Source organism: Nannobrachium achirus (genome assembly GCF_963921795.1).
Source record: "Nannobrachium achirus genome assembly, chromosome: 13".
NCBI classification, from domain to species: Eukaryota; Metazoa; Chordata; class Actinopteri; order Myctophiformes; family Myctophidae; genus Nannobrachium; species Nannobrachium achirus.
In genome coordinates this window covers 4,990,782-5,005,609 of record NC_137833.1, presented here as the reverse complement: position 1 = coordinate 5,005,609, position 14,828 = coordinate 4,990,782, and the positions used below count along the sequence as shown (strand labels likewise).

Below are 14,828 nucleotides of genomic sequence, written 5' to 3'. Positions count from 1 at the left end.
TTAATTTTTGATGGGAGAACGGATGCTGGTCGTTCTCAGCAATACATCTATTTCTTATATATGCCTACAGTACAGTATATGTACATTATACATTTGGCCATTGCTTAAAAAGTACCAGTCATTTGGATATAAAGCTATTAGTTTTTCTTTATTTTGTTTGTAGGAATATTTTTGCCTTCTGTGTACTGTGCCTGTCTATGAATAGGATGGGGAAGGTGTATGCTACTGTATTTTAACATCATATGGTGGTACTTGGAGAGACAAATATTTTTTGAGTGGTAGGCCTACTGGTAAAAAAATAAGGTTGAGAAACTGATCTAACCTATTCTATTTTCTGAACATGCAGTAGTTTGTGTGAATTACAGTATGTGTACAAGTGGACTATTGTGTTATCCAGTATGTGATTCTTTAAAATTAGATATTTTATGATAAAACTGTTAACAGTCATCATAAATCGACTAACTGAAAGTAACTAGTAGTTACTTTTAAAATTGCAGTAATCGGATTGCGTTACTGACTACAATTTTTTGGGATCGTGTGATATGTATAGGCCTATATATTTTTTATATAAGTGGTACTCAGTCTAAAAAGGTAGAAAACCTTTGCTGTATTTAGATTTCACATCATAGTTAGGAAACCAATCCTGGGCCAGTTTTAAGACGTGTGTTTGGTGGGGATCTTTTAAGTTTAATATCCTTCAAATTCTATTGGCTTTGCACAGAAACATACGGTAAAAATACTTTTACTTTTACTTTAAAAGTACTTTTCAAAGCCTGTACTTTTTACTTTTTACTTGAGTAATTATCTGAATGGAGTACTTTTACTTTTACCAAAGTCGTTTTTTTCACAAGTACTTTTACTTCTACTTAAGTACAGAATGCAAGTACTTTTCCCATCTCTGCATATAGCCGGGGACCTGACCTGTGATGTCTTTTCGTACTTTTTATTTTTGTTTTATCTATTAGTTTGGTCATTAAGGTCCACAGAATGAGAGGTACAGTATGCTCTGCTGGAAACATAGCGAAAAAACTTTATGGCCATTGGCCATTTGTATACTCACTGTCCCATCGACTTCACTATACAGGAAAATAAAAATATAAATGATCCTTGAAAGAGTTGCTACACGTTTTGAAATGTGTTTAACATGTAGGTTTCTTTCTGTGATATTTTTCAGTGATGGCTGCCAAACTGAGAGCCACTGAGACCAACGTGGACGGCCTTCAGTCCAGACTGGATATCAGCGAGATCCAGGTGGAAGGCCTCAAAACCAGACTTAGTGCTAGTGAAGGACAGGTCAAACCAGGCTTAGTGCTAGTGAAAGTCACATTGAAGGCCTCATCCTGGGAAGGAAAGAGTTTGGTGCTGAGGCCAGCTCCTCTGAACAGAGTAGGAGGAGAAAGGGGGAGGTCTGTGGGAGACAGCTGGTGGTGGTGGACGCTACAGTCTTCTCTGGACGTTCTCTGGTGGAGATGAAGAAAGATGTGACAGACCAGATTGAGTGCCGGTGAGGGCCAGGTCGAAGACTTGAAGGAAGCAAGTGAAGGTAATTTGAGCAAATGTTCGGTAAACAGTATTTATAGTATATGTGCTGATCAATTGATCCATATAATACATATGGGATATCTACACCTACAACATTGTCTACTGCATGAGTATTTATGATTGACTTAAAGGTAGGGAAAGTGATATTTCATGGTTAAAATATATGATAGTTATCATTTGTTATAGACATTGAGAATATTTATTTTCTTCTCAGTAACAGCTCTTGTCTCTCCTGCTCTTTATTAAACAGAAAATGACATTTCAGTCCAGGATACCAATTCTATCCAATCGGGACTCAGGAGAGAGAGCTCTTTAATAAGAATAAACAAGTGAAACTGAAGTGATGACATAAAGAAAGGAGCAGACAACATTGGAACTGGAACACTAAAAAATTGAAGCTGATAAATGGGTTCTCTCTCCTGATTGGCCGAAATTGCCAACCCACCTGAACAAGTTTGTTGTGTTTATTAACTCAATAGCTGCCGGGCGCCGCTAGGTGCCGCTAGAGTGCCAGCCATTCTCCCGTAGTCATTCACTATCACATCCGGGTCGCCAGCCTGAACTGGCTTGGCTTTTCACTCGAATGAGTGCTATGCTAGCGAGCCGGAGGAAGTTAGCTATCAGTTAGCAATCGACTATATAATTTTTTAGAAGAGCGATCTAAAGTTATTCAGCCGCCAAAATAACTTGTCTGCTGGCCTCGGAACACAATCCGGAGAAAATCCGCTGTAAAGATGTGTTTTTCTATTGGAGTGGGCGGCGTGCTGCGGCCTTTTCTTCCCATTACGGCCCGTGTAAACAGAATCGCGGCCTTGTGCTAGGATGCTAAATTAGACCGGGGCGATCGTTGATGCCTCCGATTATTTAATTCATTTTACTAAATGAACCGAATAATGTCGGTTCTTGTAATCCTTAATACTGTACGTCTTGCTGAAACAGCGTTTTTTTGGGGGGGCTCTAAACTTTTTTCTAAACCATTTTCAATGGAATAAATCATCGGGACAAGTAGAATGGCTCGTTGGGAGGCGGTGGAGGAGCCAAGACCACCCACGTCGCTACTAGCAGCTCAGGGTAAGCGAAATAGATTAAAAAATTAGTATTGGAATGGAAAAAAGAACCGAGATTATTCGGTTTTCGCACAGAAAGAGTTAAAGAGCTAGAGAGACAGGGAGACTCCTGTTACTGAACAAACACTTAGCAATGATTACTATCAGAATATAGATCTATTTAACTTGTTAACAATAGTTTTAACCAAAAACATCACTTGCTACCCTTTAATGCTAATGTACTGATTCCAGCCCATCTTGCCCAGCTGTCCGCCGTAGAAACGAGGTTGACTGCAACTGAAAGTGCAGAAACTGCAGAGTAAGTAAATTCTTATGTTAAAGGGCCCAAGAAGGATTTTGTCGTTTGTTGAAGCCATGTAGTCGGATGCAAGCTGCTGTACTGCAAAATAACACATTTAACAACTTACGCCACATATGGGAAGCCGACTTCCCATAACCAATCACACAACTGTTTTTGTCCTGTTATTGGTCAATAAATCAATAGAGACAAAATCAAATTACAATTTCAATGTTGATTCTGCTTACAGGGGCCCTACAGCACATATAATCAGCTGCCATTGTATTTTTCATCCATGCATTACTCATATTACATTATTATTACACATTATTTTTTACTAGTTTTTATCATTTTTCACCCTATACTTTTACATTACTAATATTACAGCACTACTCTCACTAAAACATCTGTAGCGTTTACATAGTTTGAAATATATTCATAAGATTTTGCCTATCAATTGATGACACCTTGATGGACAATTTCTCTATTCACTATTATGTCTCCAATGAGGTCTTGAGTCCTTTTCACTATTCAGAATGCACATTTTCCATAGGCGGAGGTCTTTTTCAATCCTCTTTTCCCTAGTAAGTGATCACAGCATTACAATTTGGTAAAAGAAATGTGATGTTTTACACTGCATTTGTGAATTTTCAGGGGTTAGCTTACACTTGGTGGGTCAAGAGTAGCCACAATCATTGTAGTTTTGTGTCCACAACTGTTCCAATTTGGGCATGCATTTTAGGCGATTTTTTCCCCTGGACCCCCCTGCGGTTCAAGTACATTTGGTTGATGCTTCGTCTTGTTAATAGCATAATGCTTTTGTAATAATATAAACAATTTGATAATGCTCCAGCGTCGACAGACAGACCGAAGGTGGCCTTCTCTGCCGGCTTGTATGACGATGGACAAGTTGGACCATTCAGTTCTACCACCACCCTTGTCTACAAGAGGGTCCACACCAACCTGGGCAACGCCTACGATCCATCTACAGGTGGGTGGTGGCTGAGTCATGTTAATGAACGTTCAATTTATTAATTAGGTATCAAATAACATAGCTTACATACAGCATCTATCTATTCTCATTTAAATAAATAGGCAGGATGAGATTAGAGAACGTCAGTGGCATTGGTTTTAATTAACAGAGTTTCAAAAGTGTCATCATGATAAAAGAATGACGTGTGTGCGTGTGTGCGTGCGTGCGTGTGTGTGTGTGTGTGTGCGTGCGTGCGTGGGTGCATGTGTTCTCTCATATAGGAGTCTTCACGGCACCAGTGAAAGGAGTGTATCGCTTCACGTTTACTGCAGCGAGCACGCGGCAAGATGAAATGCAGATCTACATGTATAAAAATGGGCAGACCCTAATTTCGAACAATTCAGTTAACAATCATAGCAAGAATCCATTTAGGTACCACATGTACATAACTAATGGAATCACCCTAGAGCTGGAGAAGGGAGACACTGTTTACATGCGTCTGCCTGGTGGTAGGTACGACCTCTACGACAGCCGATACAACCACAACATGTTCAGTGGTTTTCTGATCGATTCTATGTAACGCTGAGTGGTTCATCATGTAAAGCAGTGTTTCTCAACCTTTTTTCTGCACTTTTCATGTCCCAAGAATCCATGGGCACACCAACATAATACGGGGGTGTAAATATCGTCACTGTCGGGCAGGCCTGCTGAGCAGGAGGTGGGGAGGAGTGTGGGGGCAAAACTGGCTCAATAGCGCAGTCCTCCCACTCAGGACAAGGTGGTACTGCAGCTGAAAATGCTCTGAAAGCCAGGCAGAAATGACAGGGGCTCTGTATTCAGGAGTGGTAATTTAGCCTCAAACCTTTTGAAAAATGTTTTTGGGACACAAACAATGTTATATAAATTATTTTTAAATGCATGGTGTAGAACAGCGCTACTCAACCCGCGGGCCGCATGCGGCCCGCACCGCCTGTCTGTGCGGCCCGTCATGACCATACCAATAAAAATATGATTTTTCTAAGCCTGGCAAAGTTAACGCGCAACGCAAAATGCGGTGATGTTTGAGCCTCAGTGGACTCCGTAGTCAGGAAGCGAATGCAGTCAATGCACAGAACACAGCCTGAACACAGCAGTGCGGAGATGCTGGCGGCTACATTAGATCTATTGTACAACGAGACGGTCAGACAGACAAACCTGCGGAGATTTTGCAGCAGACAACCACAGTCGGGCTCACTGGAGTGGAGACGCATGACGGTCGTGCGATATGAACGCTCGCGACCGTCATGTTTTAGGCTAGTGAAGACGTCCTTGTCTGTGCTTGTCTCTGCCTCCGCGGCTCCGCCAGTCAGCACCGACATACAGTGCACACATTCCAACAGATCGTAGCAGCCAGGGAACTATGCTTGTACACCAAATGGGGAAGTTTTCTCATGCCAATAATGCTCCTTTTCATTAATAGGACGGATTTAAAATAAATAGACGTTTATACTTCTTATTCAATCACTCAAACCCCAGCATCCCTATTATTGGGGGACATTCATCAAAAAATAGCCGATCTACAAGCTCACCACAAGATGCATTGTGAGCTTGTAGATCGGCTATTTTTGGTTAAGAGTTGTTGTTTTATGGAAAAATAACTCAAGTAAAGTTCAACTCAGCCATTTGTACTGTACTTGTAAAACATTTGATGCTTTGAGCTTTGTAATTTAAACACAACTAACTGCTCATTGAAGGAGATTGACCAAAAATAGCCGATCTACAAGCTCACAATGCATCTTGTGGTGAGCTTGTAGATCGGCTATTTTTGGTGAATGTCCCCCGAGAATAGGGATGCTGCATGGGGTTTGAGTGATTGAATAATAAGTATAAACGTCTATTTATTTTAAATCCGTCCTATTAATGAAAAGGAGCGTTATTGGCATGAGAAAACATACCTTTACATTGCCAAAGTTCACTAGCCTTGCATACCCACTTACCCAGACACAGGGGCGGTTACAAAACGATTGAACCAGTTCTATTTTCACTTCACATTTTGTGAATAAAGCCTAATTTGATCAAATTCGATAATTTCTTCATTCCATCCATAATCTTTTGGTTCAATGAGGTTTGGCATGGCTTATATAGATGGAAATGTGGCTGTTTTCTGTGTGTTTGCTTAATTATTAAGCTTGTCATGAAGCCTGTTACAAAAGTGGCCCCTGAGCCTTCCTAAGTTGAGTAGCCCTGGTGTAGAACCTTTAAAGGACCCCTTTAAATATACATTTACGGACCTGGAAATATTGTGTAACAGTGAGTGACCCCCATATGACAAGATTTGTGTTAATATATTTCTAAATGACAGCAAATTGCTACATTGAAGATTGAGCGCAAAGAAAAGCAGATGTGATGGGTTGTGATCTGGCATTTTTGAATAGCTGATAAAATGGGGTTAATTTTCTTTTTTCTTTTTTTTATGCTATAGCAACTTACAATTTAGCGAGCGACTTAATATAAGCAAGCCAGGTAATACATCAATGCATCAATACAACTTATTTTGCCGGAAACCCCCTGGGACCCCCTCAAGGAACACCTGGGGGTCCCCAGACCCCACTTTGAGAAGCACTGTTTTAAAGAGCTCCCTTAATGCTCAATCATCCTGTCAATAAAGTCATCTTCAAAAGCACCGTCGTCTCTCGAGTTTCATTATCTGATTATAATTTAATATTAGACTGCACCCGTCTCTGATGGAAAGATTATTATATTCCATATGAATAGACAGTTTTCCCCAAAATATTAAAGTACTCGCACACAAGAAATGAGTCCACACTGTGTCCGGCTGGGGCAGAAACTCCTGGTTCCAGCAGCAGGGAAGGTGAGGTTAAAAAGAAAAACTGTCCAACTGTCCAAGTTGAGTCCCCAATATCTCCTCTGAGCTGATCCGGCATCGAATGGGCCATTTGATGGAAAGATTATTATATTCCATATGAATAGACAGTTTTCCCCAAAATATTAAAGTACTCGCACACAAGAAATGAGTCCACACCAGATGTAAGTCCGTTTTCTGTTAGTTGTAATGAAAGAATAGTTCAGAGTTCAAATTGTACAGTACAGCAAGTACGTTCACCCATCGTAGCTTCTCTGACTATACAAAACATAATTTCAGAGATATATGGAGTTACAGAATACATTAGTCACATTCTGATTGGACAATTAAACATAACAATGGATATCAGATGTTTTCGTGTCGTTGGGCCCAGTAGCAAGGCCAGATATCATGGCTTGGCAATATCATTTTGTTATCCTGTGTCCTGGGCATTATGACTGCAGCGGACAGATCTCATCACGAGGATTAGTTATTTGTCCCAACACAGGATGGCATTGACGTTTAACACTGAAAATGATATCTATACCGTGTTAATCATAATAACAGGAACATTTTAATCAATTATCTTAACAGTCTCTGTTGGGTGGAAACCTCATTATGTCCAAAACTGTTACTTTTCAGGATTCAAATTTTTAAAAATGCAGGTTTACAAGCTCAAAACACACCGCTTAGCACCGCATTTTGAGCTTGGAGATCTGTTATTTTCACACTGTCGGCTATTGTCGGTTATATTACAACTGACGCTGTAATATTACAGCTGACGCTAATCAAGTAGGACATTAAAGGGAGATTTCACCCAAAAAATAACTTTTTTTCTATCGATTACTCACCACATGGAGAAATCTTTTGCATTCCTAAGCCAATAATTTGATGACCAGCAGTTCCCAATGGAGACACAAAGAGCCTCTCTATGGAGACACAAAGAGTCCTGTTAAAGGTGAAACACCATGAAATTTCACTTTTCCTATTTTAAGGGGGGGGGGCGCAGTTCAGGCCAAAGGTGGTACTGCAGCTGAAATGCTCTGAGAGCCATTCAAAAATGAGAGAGGCTCTCTATTCAGGAGTGGTAATTTAGCCTCAAACCTTTTGAAAAACGTTTTTGGGACATAAACAATATGACATAAATACTTTTTAAATGCATGGTGTATCACCTTTAATTACATCCTTGTCCCTTTTATGCCCATATACGGAGATCACTTTCCTCTACATCTGCTTCCCACGAATAATGCCCTGTTGTGTTAGGGCAACCACACAAATATAATCCCTTTTATGCCCGTCAATATTAAGCACATATATCTGGGAATGCCAGATATGGACAACCAAAATATTTGACACATACATTTATTGAACAGATATATGACTAGATAGGAAAAGGAGAGAGCGCGTGCGCACGCACGCACACACACACACACACACACACACACACACACACACACACACACACACACACACACACACACACACACACACACACACTGACACACACACAAGAAGCTGTCAAATCTCTTCTCCAGTAGGCAGACAAGCCCTGCCGTCTGTCCCCCCCTGCTGGCCCTGTCTGGTACTAACGGCTTTTATGTTCATTGGCAAGTTCTCCTGCTGAGCTATGTAAATGGGTTTTCCAGTGAACCACGACTCTGTGTGTGTGTGTGTGTGTGTGTGTGTGTGTGTGTGTGTGTGTGTGTGTGTGTGTGTGTGTGTGTGTGTGTGTGTGTGTGTGCGTGCGTGCGTGCGTGCGTGCGTGCGCGCGTGTGCGCGCGTGCGTGCGTGACTATAAAATTAGATAAAGACAGTTTTCTGACTCTACCTGCTGATTTTTCTAATTACTGCAGATGAAAACAGTGTTCCCTGGGGGGTTATATAAATATATATATATTGCAGGGATGACATTGGAATGTTTCCAAAAAGATCCTTCAAAAAGTTGAAAATGTCCACCACAAGCCAACATGACGGTGGCCCGATGACCCGGCCGGGACATTGACCGAAGCAGACTTCGCAGCGCTCGGCTGTGGCACAGCTATACTCGCTCCCCTCTCGTGGCTCAAGTTGCAGAGTTTTTTTAGCGGATCCTTCCAGTCAAACGCTTGATGTTTGGTCACATTTTGTCAAGAGAAGTCACAATAATGCATTCTGGGGAGTGTGTTTGTTGCTCACTGGATATCCAGGCCTTGCCTGGCGTTGCCAGCCTCTATCACACACTTCGTTTTTTGGGAAGAGAGTCTGGGATTTCAGGAAGAGTTTTCATTTCTTGGGTTTGCTCCAAACCACGTGCCCCAAGCCTACATAAACCACGTGCCCCAAGCATACAACCCTGATTGGCCAACCCTAAAAGCTGTTTGAGGAAATAGAATGCCAATGGATTGGGGCCAGACCGTACTACAACACCACTACCGCTAGGGGGTGTTGTTGTGTTCGGTCTGGTTTTAACCAGGCAAATCCAGGCCCACATCTGCTCTTCCAGGGAACCTCTCTCCTATGTCTCCTGTGCCAGGGGTCATCGCCATGCTGGCTTGTGGTGAATATTTTTGCCAAAATTCTATTTTTTTCCACGAACAAACAATTTACAATTTAAGCATTTAGCAGACGCTCATAATCCAGAGTGATTCACAATCAGTACATCATCAGCATCAATACATGAAAAGGAAAGGGCAACTGGGAGTTTATTCCACAGTTTCGGAGGCCATGAGGGCGAAGAGTCCTAGGGCGAGTCACGAGTGGATCGTTGTCCTGAGGTTTTTAGCGATTGTTCTGTCAGCATCCCTGTGTTGGCTGATCTGAGTGAACGGGTGGGGTTGTAGGGGTTGATCAGGTTTTGGAGGTATGGAGGAGCCATACCTTTGGTGGCTTTGAAGGTCAGCATCAGTGTTTTGTATTCAGTGCGGGCCACAACCGGGAGCCAGTGGACGGAGCGGAGAAGGGGGGATGTGAACATTTTGGCTCGTCGAAGACCAATCATAGAAAATGAGCAGACAATAATATTACCAGAAACACATAAAGAGCCTTGACCTGAATGACCATAACACGCTGAGAGTTTGTACTCTCAGAGTTAAAGGTGATACACCATGAAATTTCACTTTTACTATTTTAAAACCTTTTTTTGGGGTTCCACTAGCACCTTCTATCCTCACAAAGTCCCATTTCTGACCGTTGTGTCTTTCTCTGGTTTTGGGAAGGCGGAGGTTAAAAAAGAATCCCACGGGTTCTCAAAACAGGCTGTCCAGATTTGCTGCCGTCGGTGACGTCATCGACGGCCGTTTTTGAAGAAAACATTTTTTTTGTTCAAAAACATTTTTTCTATTCTTTTTTTTTTTTTTTTTTTTCAAAAAGATTTTGAGGGGGGGGGGGGGGGGGGGACATAAACAATTTGACATAAATACTTTTTAAATGCATGGTTTATCACCTTTAAAGGGATATTCCACTTTCAACAGGGAGCAGTGGTAGGGCCTCTCTCCACATACACACCCATTGTAACTTCAAACTCCATTTTAACCATGATAGATTCATTAAAAACACCCATTATTTTTTCTGGTGACTCATATTACCCTCCTAATATGTGAGCAGGCCGTGTTTTTTGGATAACTTTTTTCGTTTATTTTTAATAATTATTTGGGAAAATGGAAAAAATGAGGAGGGCCTGGTAACATTTACATCAAATATCTAAATATTCAATCAAGCTAATTAAAAACTGTTCAGGGTGTTCATAGAAGCCTGATTAGATGATAAAATTACCAAAAGTTTTTTTGAAAGTGAAATATCCCTTTAAGGGGATCCTTGCAAATAAAACATTTGTGAACCACTAGTACTAGTGTAGTGGACTCCATAGTGTCGTAGTAAATCAGTGTCATACATATTCTGAAGAAAACCTGGAGACTGACAGATTCAGTAATTGCGTCTCATGATAAAAATAAGAAGATTATTATGATATGTAAAAAACCAAAATCGAAATGATTTGATGACCCCTGCTCCTGTGCCTTACATCAGTGATTCTCAAAGTGGGGTCCGGGGACCCCCCCAAGGTGTCCTTGAGAGGCTTCCAGGGGGTCCCTGCAGCAACATAAGTTGATACTGTATACTATCATTATCAATTCAGTCACTTTAACCCTCTACAGGCTCGCAACGCAAAATCTTGTATGGGGGTCCCTGGGATGAAGTATTTTCAGAGGGGGCAAATTTATATGAATTGCAATGAAAAGGCTTGAGAGCCATTGGTACGGGAGAGCTGCGGGGGGTCAAATTACACTGTGTGTGTGTGTGTGCGCGTGCGTGCGTGCGTGCGTGCGTGCGTGTGTGCGTGTGCGTGTGTGCGCGTGTGTGTGTGTGTGTGTGTGTGTGCGCGTGTGCGTGCATGTGCGTATGTGTGTGTGTTGACATACAACAGTGTAAGTGTGTGTGAGTATCAATGTGTGTTTAGGTGTAAACATCAGCCTGTAATATGACTCAGACAGACTGACACTCTTACTGTTACTGACCTATCTACTGTATACGATCCTCTATAATGGTTTACAGTTTCTCTCTTTCTCTTTCTCTCAATTACAATGTATTTAGCAGACACTCTTAATCCTGAGCGTTTACAATAAGCAATAACAGTAACAGCACAAGGTAATACATCAAATGAATATAAATAGTAATAGGATTATGTAGCATTATATGGTACTGTAAACTGATAACCTATCATCAGTCAACAGAATATCCAGAAAATCAATAATCTGTCCACACTATAGTATACAGTACACTATAGGATACCAGGTCAACAATGATACATTGCATTAGCCTGCAATGTCATGGAGGCTATAGGACAAGTGCAGTCTTCAGACCACAGTGGAAGATAAGGAGTGAGTCTGCAGTTCTAACGGCAACGGGGAGTTCATTCCACAGTTTTGGAAGCCAGAAGGGAGAAGAGTCTGGGACGTGTGGAGCGCTGTGTGGAGCGCAATTTAAGGACTTTTTAATACCTCTAAAATGACATTAAACATTGGCCAAATTGTCAAATATTAGAGGCAGAAATTGAGAAAACAGCCGATCTACATGCTCACAACGCCTCGCATTTTCACAATAGAACTGTGTTATACAAAATGTAATGCCTCAAAGCATAGTGCGTGTCAGGGTGGGGGGGTCCCCAGTTAAAATATAGTTATTTTGGGGGCCTGAAAAGGTTGAGAAGTAGGGGTGTAACGATACATTTTAATAGCGATTCGATACATATCACGATACATGGTTGATGATACGATACATGGACGATATTGGTTCATTCATGGCGATACGATACGATTCGATTTTTAAAATCGATATAGTAACTATTTAGCAAAGAAATTAAATCTGTGTGAAAGGTGTGGATAGTGCAGGTTTTTTAAGGGAAACGTGTATTATTATGGATATAAATAAGTAAATACAGTGATTATCTGCTGATCTGAGTGAGCGGGATGGGCTGTAGGTTGGGATCAGTCTTTGGGAGATAGGGGGATGCCATACACTGTTTCAATGCAATTCATATAGGGCTTTATTGGCATGAGAAAACATGCGTTAACAAATGCCAAAGCAAACAATGGAACTATAACAATCAAAACAAAAAAATCTACAATCGAAAGGGAATAGAAATTATGTGTACACAGAGCTGTTACATTGCAACCGAGGCAAATCTAACTTATAAAACCATAACAGTTGTGCATTTGCTGTCAGAAATAGTTGGCCTGTAGGCCTATATCCTACCCACACAGGAAAGGTTAGCTTGGGATAAGCCTTTGCAAGGTTGTGCACAAATAGCAGTTATTTATCAAAAGCTCTGTTTTTGCTCTCTCTCTCTCTCTCTCTCTCTCTCTCTTTCTCTTGCACTTTACTGATAGTATTTCACAGTTTCCTCCCTCTCTGTCTGTCGCACAGTTAACTGCTAGTACAGTATTTCAAAGTTCTGCTCTCACTCATACACGCACGCACGCACGCACGCACACACACACGCACGCACACACGCACTAACACAGAGTCATGCTCTGTTTCTTCATCACTGAATGGACACCAGCAGCCTGAAGACACTGGGGATAATGTTACTCTCTCTCTCTCTCTCTCTCTCTCTCTCTCTCTCTCTCTCTCTCTCTCTCTCTCTCTCATATCGGTGTACAGTCTCACAGTCTCATGTCTTCATCCGCCCCTGGCCTGTCCTTGTGCTTGATGCCATTTTTATACATCGTCCTCCGTACACTTTTGACTGGTATTGACAAGAATCTTTGACCACTATGAGGAGGAGGAAAGGAAATGGCTGATCTGCTTTTCAGCAAAGATACTTTAATGCTATGGGAAAATGGTGTGTGTGTGTGTGTGTGTGGGGTGGGGGGGGGGGGGGGGGGGGGGGGAGGGGGGGGGGGGACACTGGAGCCCTGGGACACACACACCCTGGACTGAACAATTACATTTACTGATTTGCTCTGAGCGGGAATCAAACCCTTCTCTCCCACCCGCTAACTCCACTTTGATTGATTTGATTGATTGAAGAATGTATTAGAGCTTTGCATAGGAAAGGGTACGGTTTCATTAAGACAGTAGAGTTCACTGGCACAAAGTCAACTGGGATACGCTCAGAAAAGCACACTTTATTTACGTTGAGATCCTTTCTTTTTTTACTCATATAACATTGAATGAGACAGACAGACAGACAGACAGATGGAACACAGTACTGTACAGAAAAACAGTCGTAAAAATACGATGCAAAATTACAATAGAAGGGTCAGGAGGTTAGGCTAAGTTTACTGTTACCAGTTTCGAGGGGCAGCCGCCTGTAACTGGTTTTTCAGAGCGGTTTGGGATGCCATCATAGGGTTAATGGAACTCACCGAGGCGCGCATGCGCGTCGTGCGTGCATACATCGGCGACGGTATGGCCCCGCATCATAACGTTAACATGGTATTGTCATCCATTTTCGATGTCTAATCGCTAGCAGCTAGCGGCACTAGCAGCGCTAGCAGCGCCCGTCCACATATAATGGAGCCAGAATGACGCTCTGTTTCCCAGAGCTCTGCGCACGTCATGCGCGTCACCAGCGCGCGTCATCAGCGAGCGCCGCTGAGGCTTATGGGTAATGTAGTGTTTTTGCTAATCTGGCGATAAAATACTAATATTGATTATTATTTATTGGTAGAAACGTCAGGAGTGCAAATGTTGATATAAAGACGTTTCCAGACGTCTTTAGGCACGTTATGTGTTAAAGGAAGGTATGGATTTACACTCCTTTAAGGCCTTCGGTAGGGCGTTCCACATTTTAGCGGTATAGCAGGAAAACGACACACAACCCATGTGTAAATCAAACATGATTTTTCAATAGATTTTCAAATTAAAAACAACAATTCTTGAATAGCCAATTAACATATAAAATGATAAAGTGGTTAAAATTATTGTGACGCTATGTTAACTCATTTTTATGCGGACCCACCTGGTACCACTCCAAGGACCCCTGGGGGTCGCCGGACCCCACTTTGAGAACATATGGTTTAAATGGTTACACGTTAATAATATGTTTGTGTTGTTTTTAATTAAAGAAATAACACTTTTGGACATACAGTATGAGGTTTCCATCGTACTGCAACAACATCATGTCTTATAATAGCATCATCAAGTCTGCTAAACATCTCTTAAAAATAGCAAAAGAAACCAAACCAGGCCATCCAAGCTTCAAGCTTCCCTGACACATTCGTCCCAGCGCACATAAGGAGGACCATACATGCTGAAGGCTGTGTTATCTCCCGGCTTAGTATAGAACAGGGGACTTCGACAATCTTTCAGCCCAAGGACTTACTGTAGCTGAGTAACCTCGCCTACCAGGCTTTAGTAGCTGAGAGAGATATGGAGCAGGGAGTCAGGGACCCCTTACTAGAGAGAGAGAGAGAGAGAGAGAGAGAGAGAGAGAGAGAGAGAGAGAGAGAGAGAGAGAGAGAGAGAGAGACAACTACATATATTGCTTCAACTTTTTCATAGATTTCATATTAGGTGCCGAGTCCTTATTCAGGTGACCAGTCTCCCTGGTTGCAGATGCCCACATTTGCCCCCTATAGTGCCCTCCCTGTTATATGAGCTACATAAAGTGGTGCCGAAAAGCTTAGGATCTCCTTTTAGTTGACCGTG

General features: G+C 41.9%; 1 long non-coding RNA gene across 1 annotated transcript; it reads left to right on the top strand.

Annotated features, from left to right (window-relative positions):
* The first annotated feature begins 1,406 nt into the window (after positions 1 to 1,406).
* LOC308297042 lies at positions 1,407 to 3,874 on the top strand. Its single transcript, XR_013962657.1, has 3 exons — positions 1,407 to 1,543; positions 2,841 to 2,907; positions 3,740 to 3,874. It is a non-coding gene; the product is annotated as an uncharacterized lncRNA (long non-coding RNA).
* Positions 3,875 to 14,828: the final 10,954 nt, after the last annotated feature.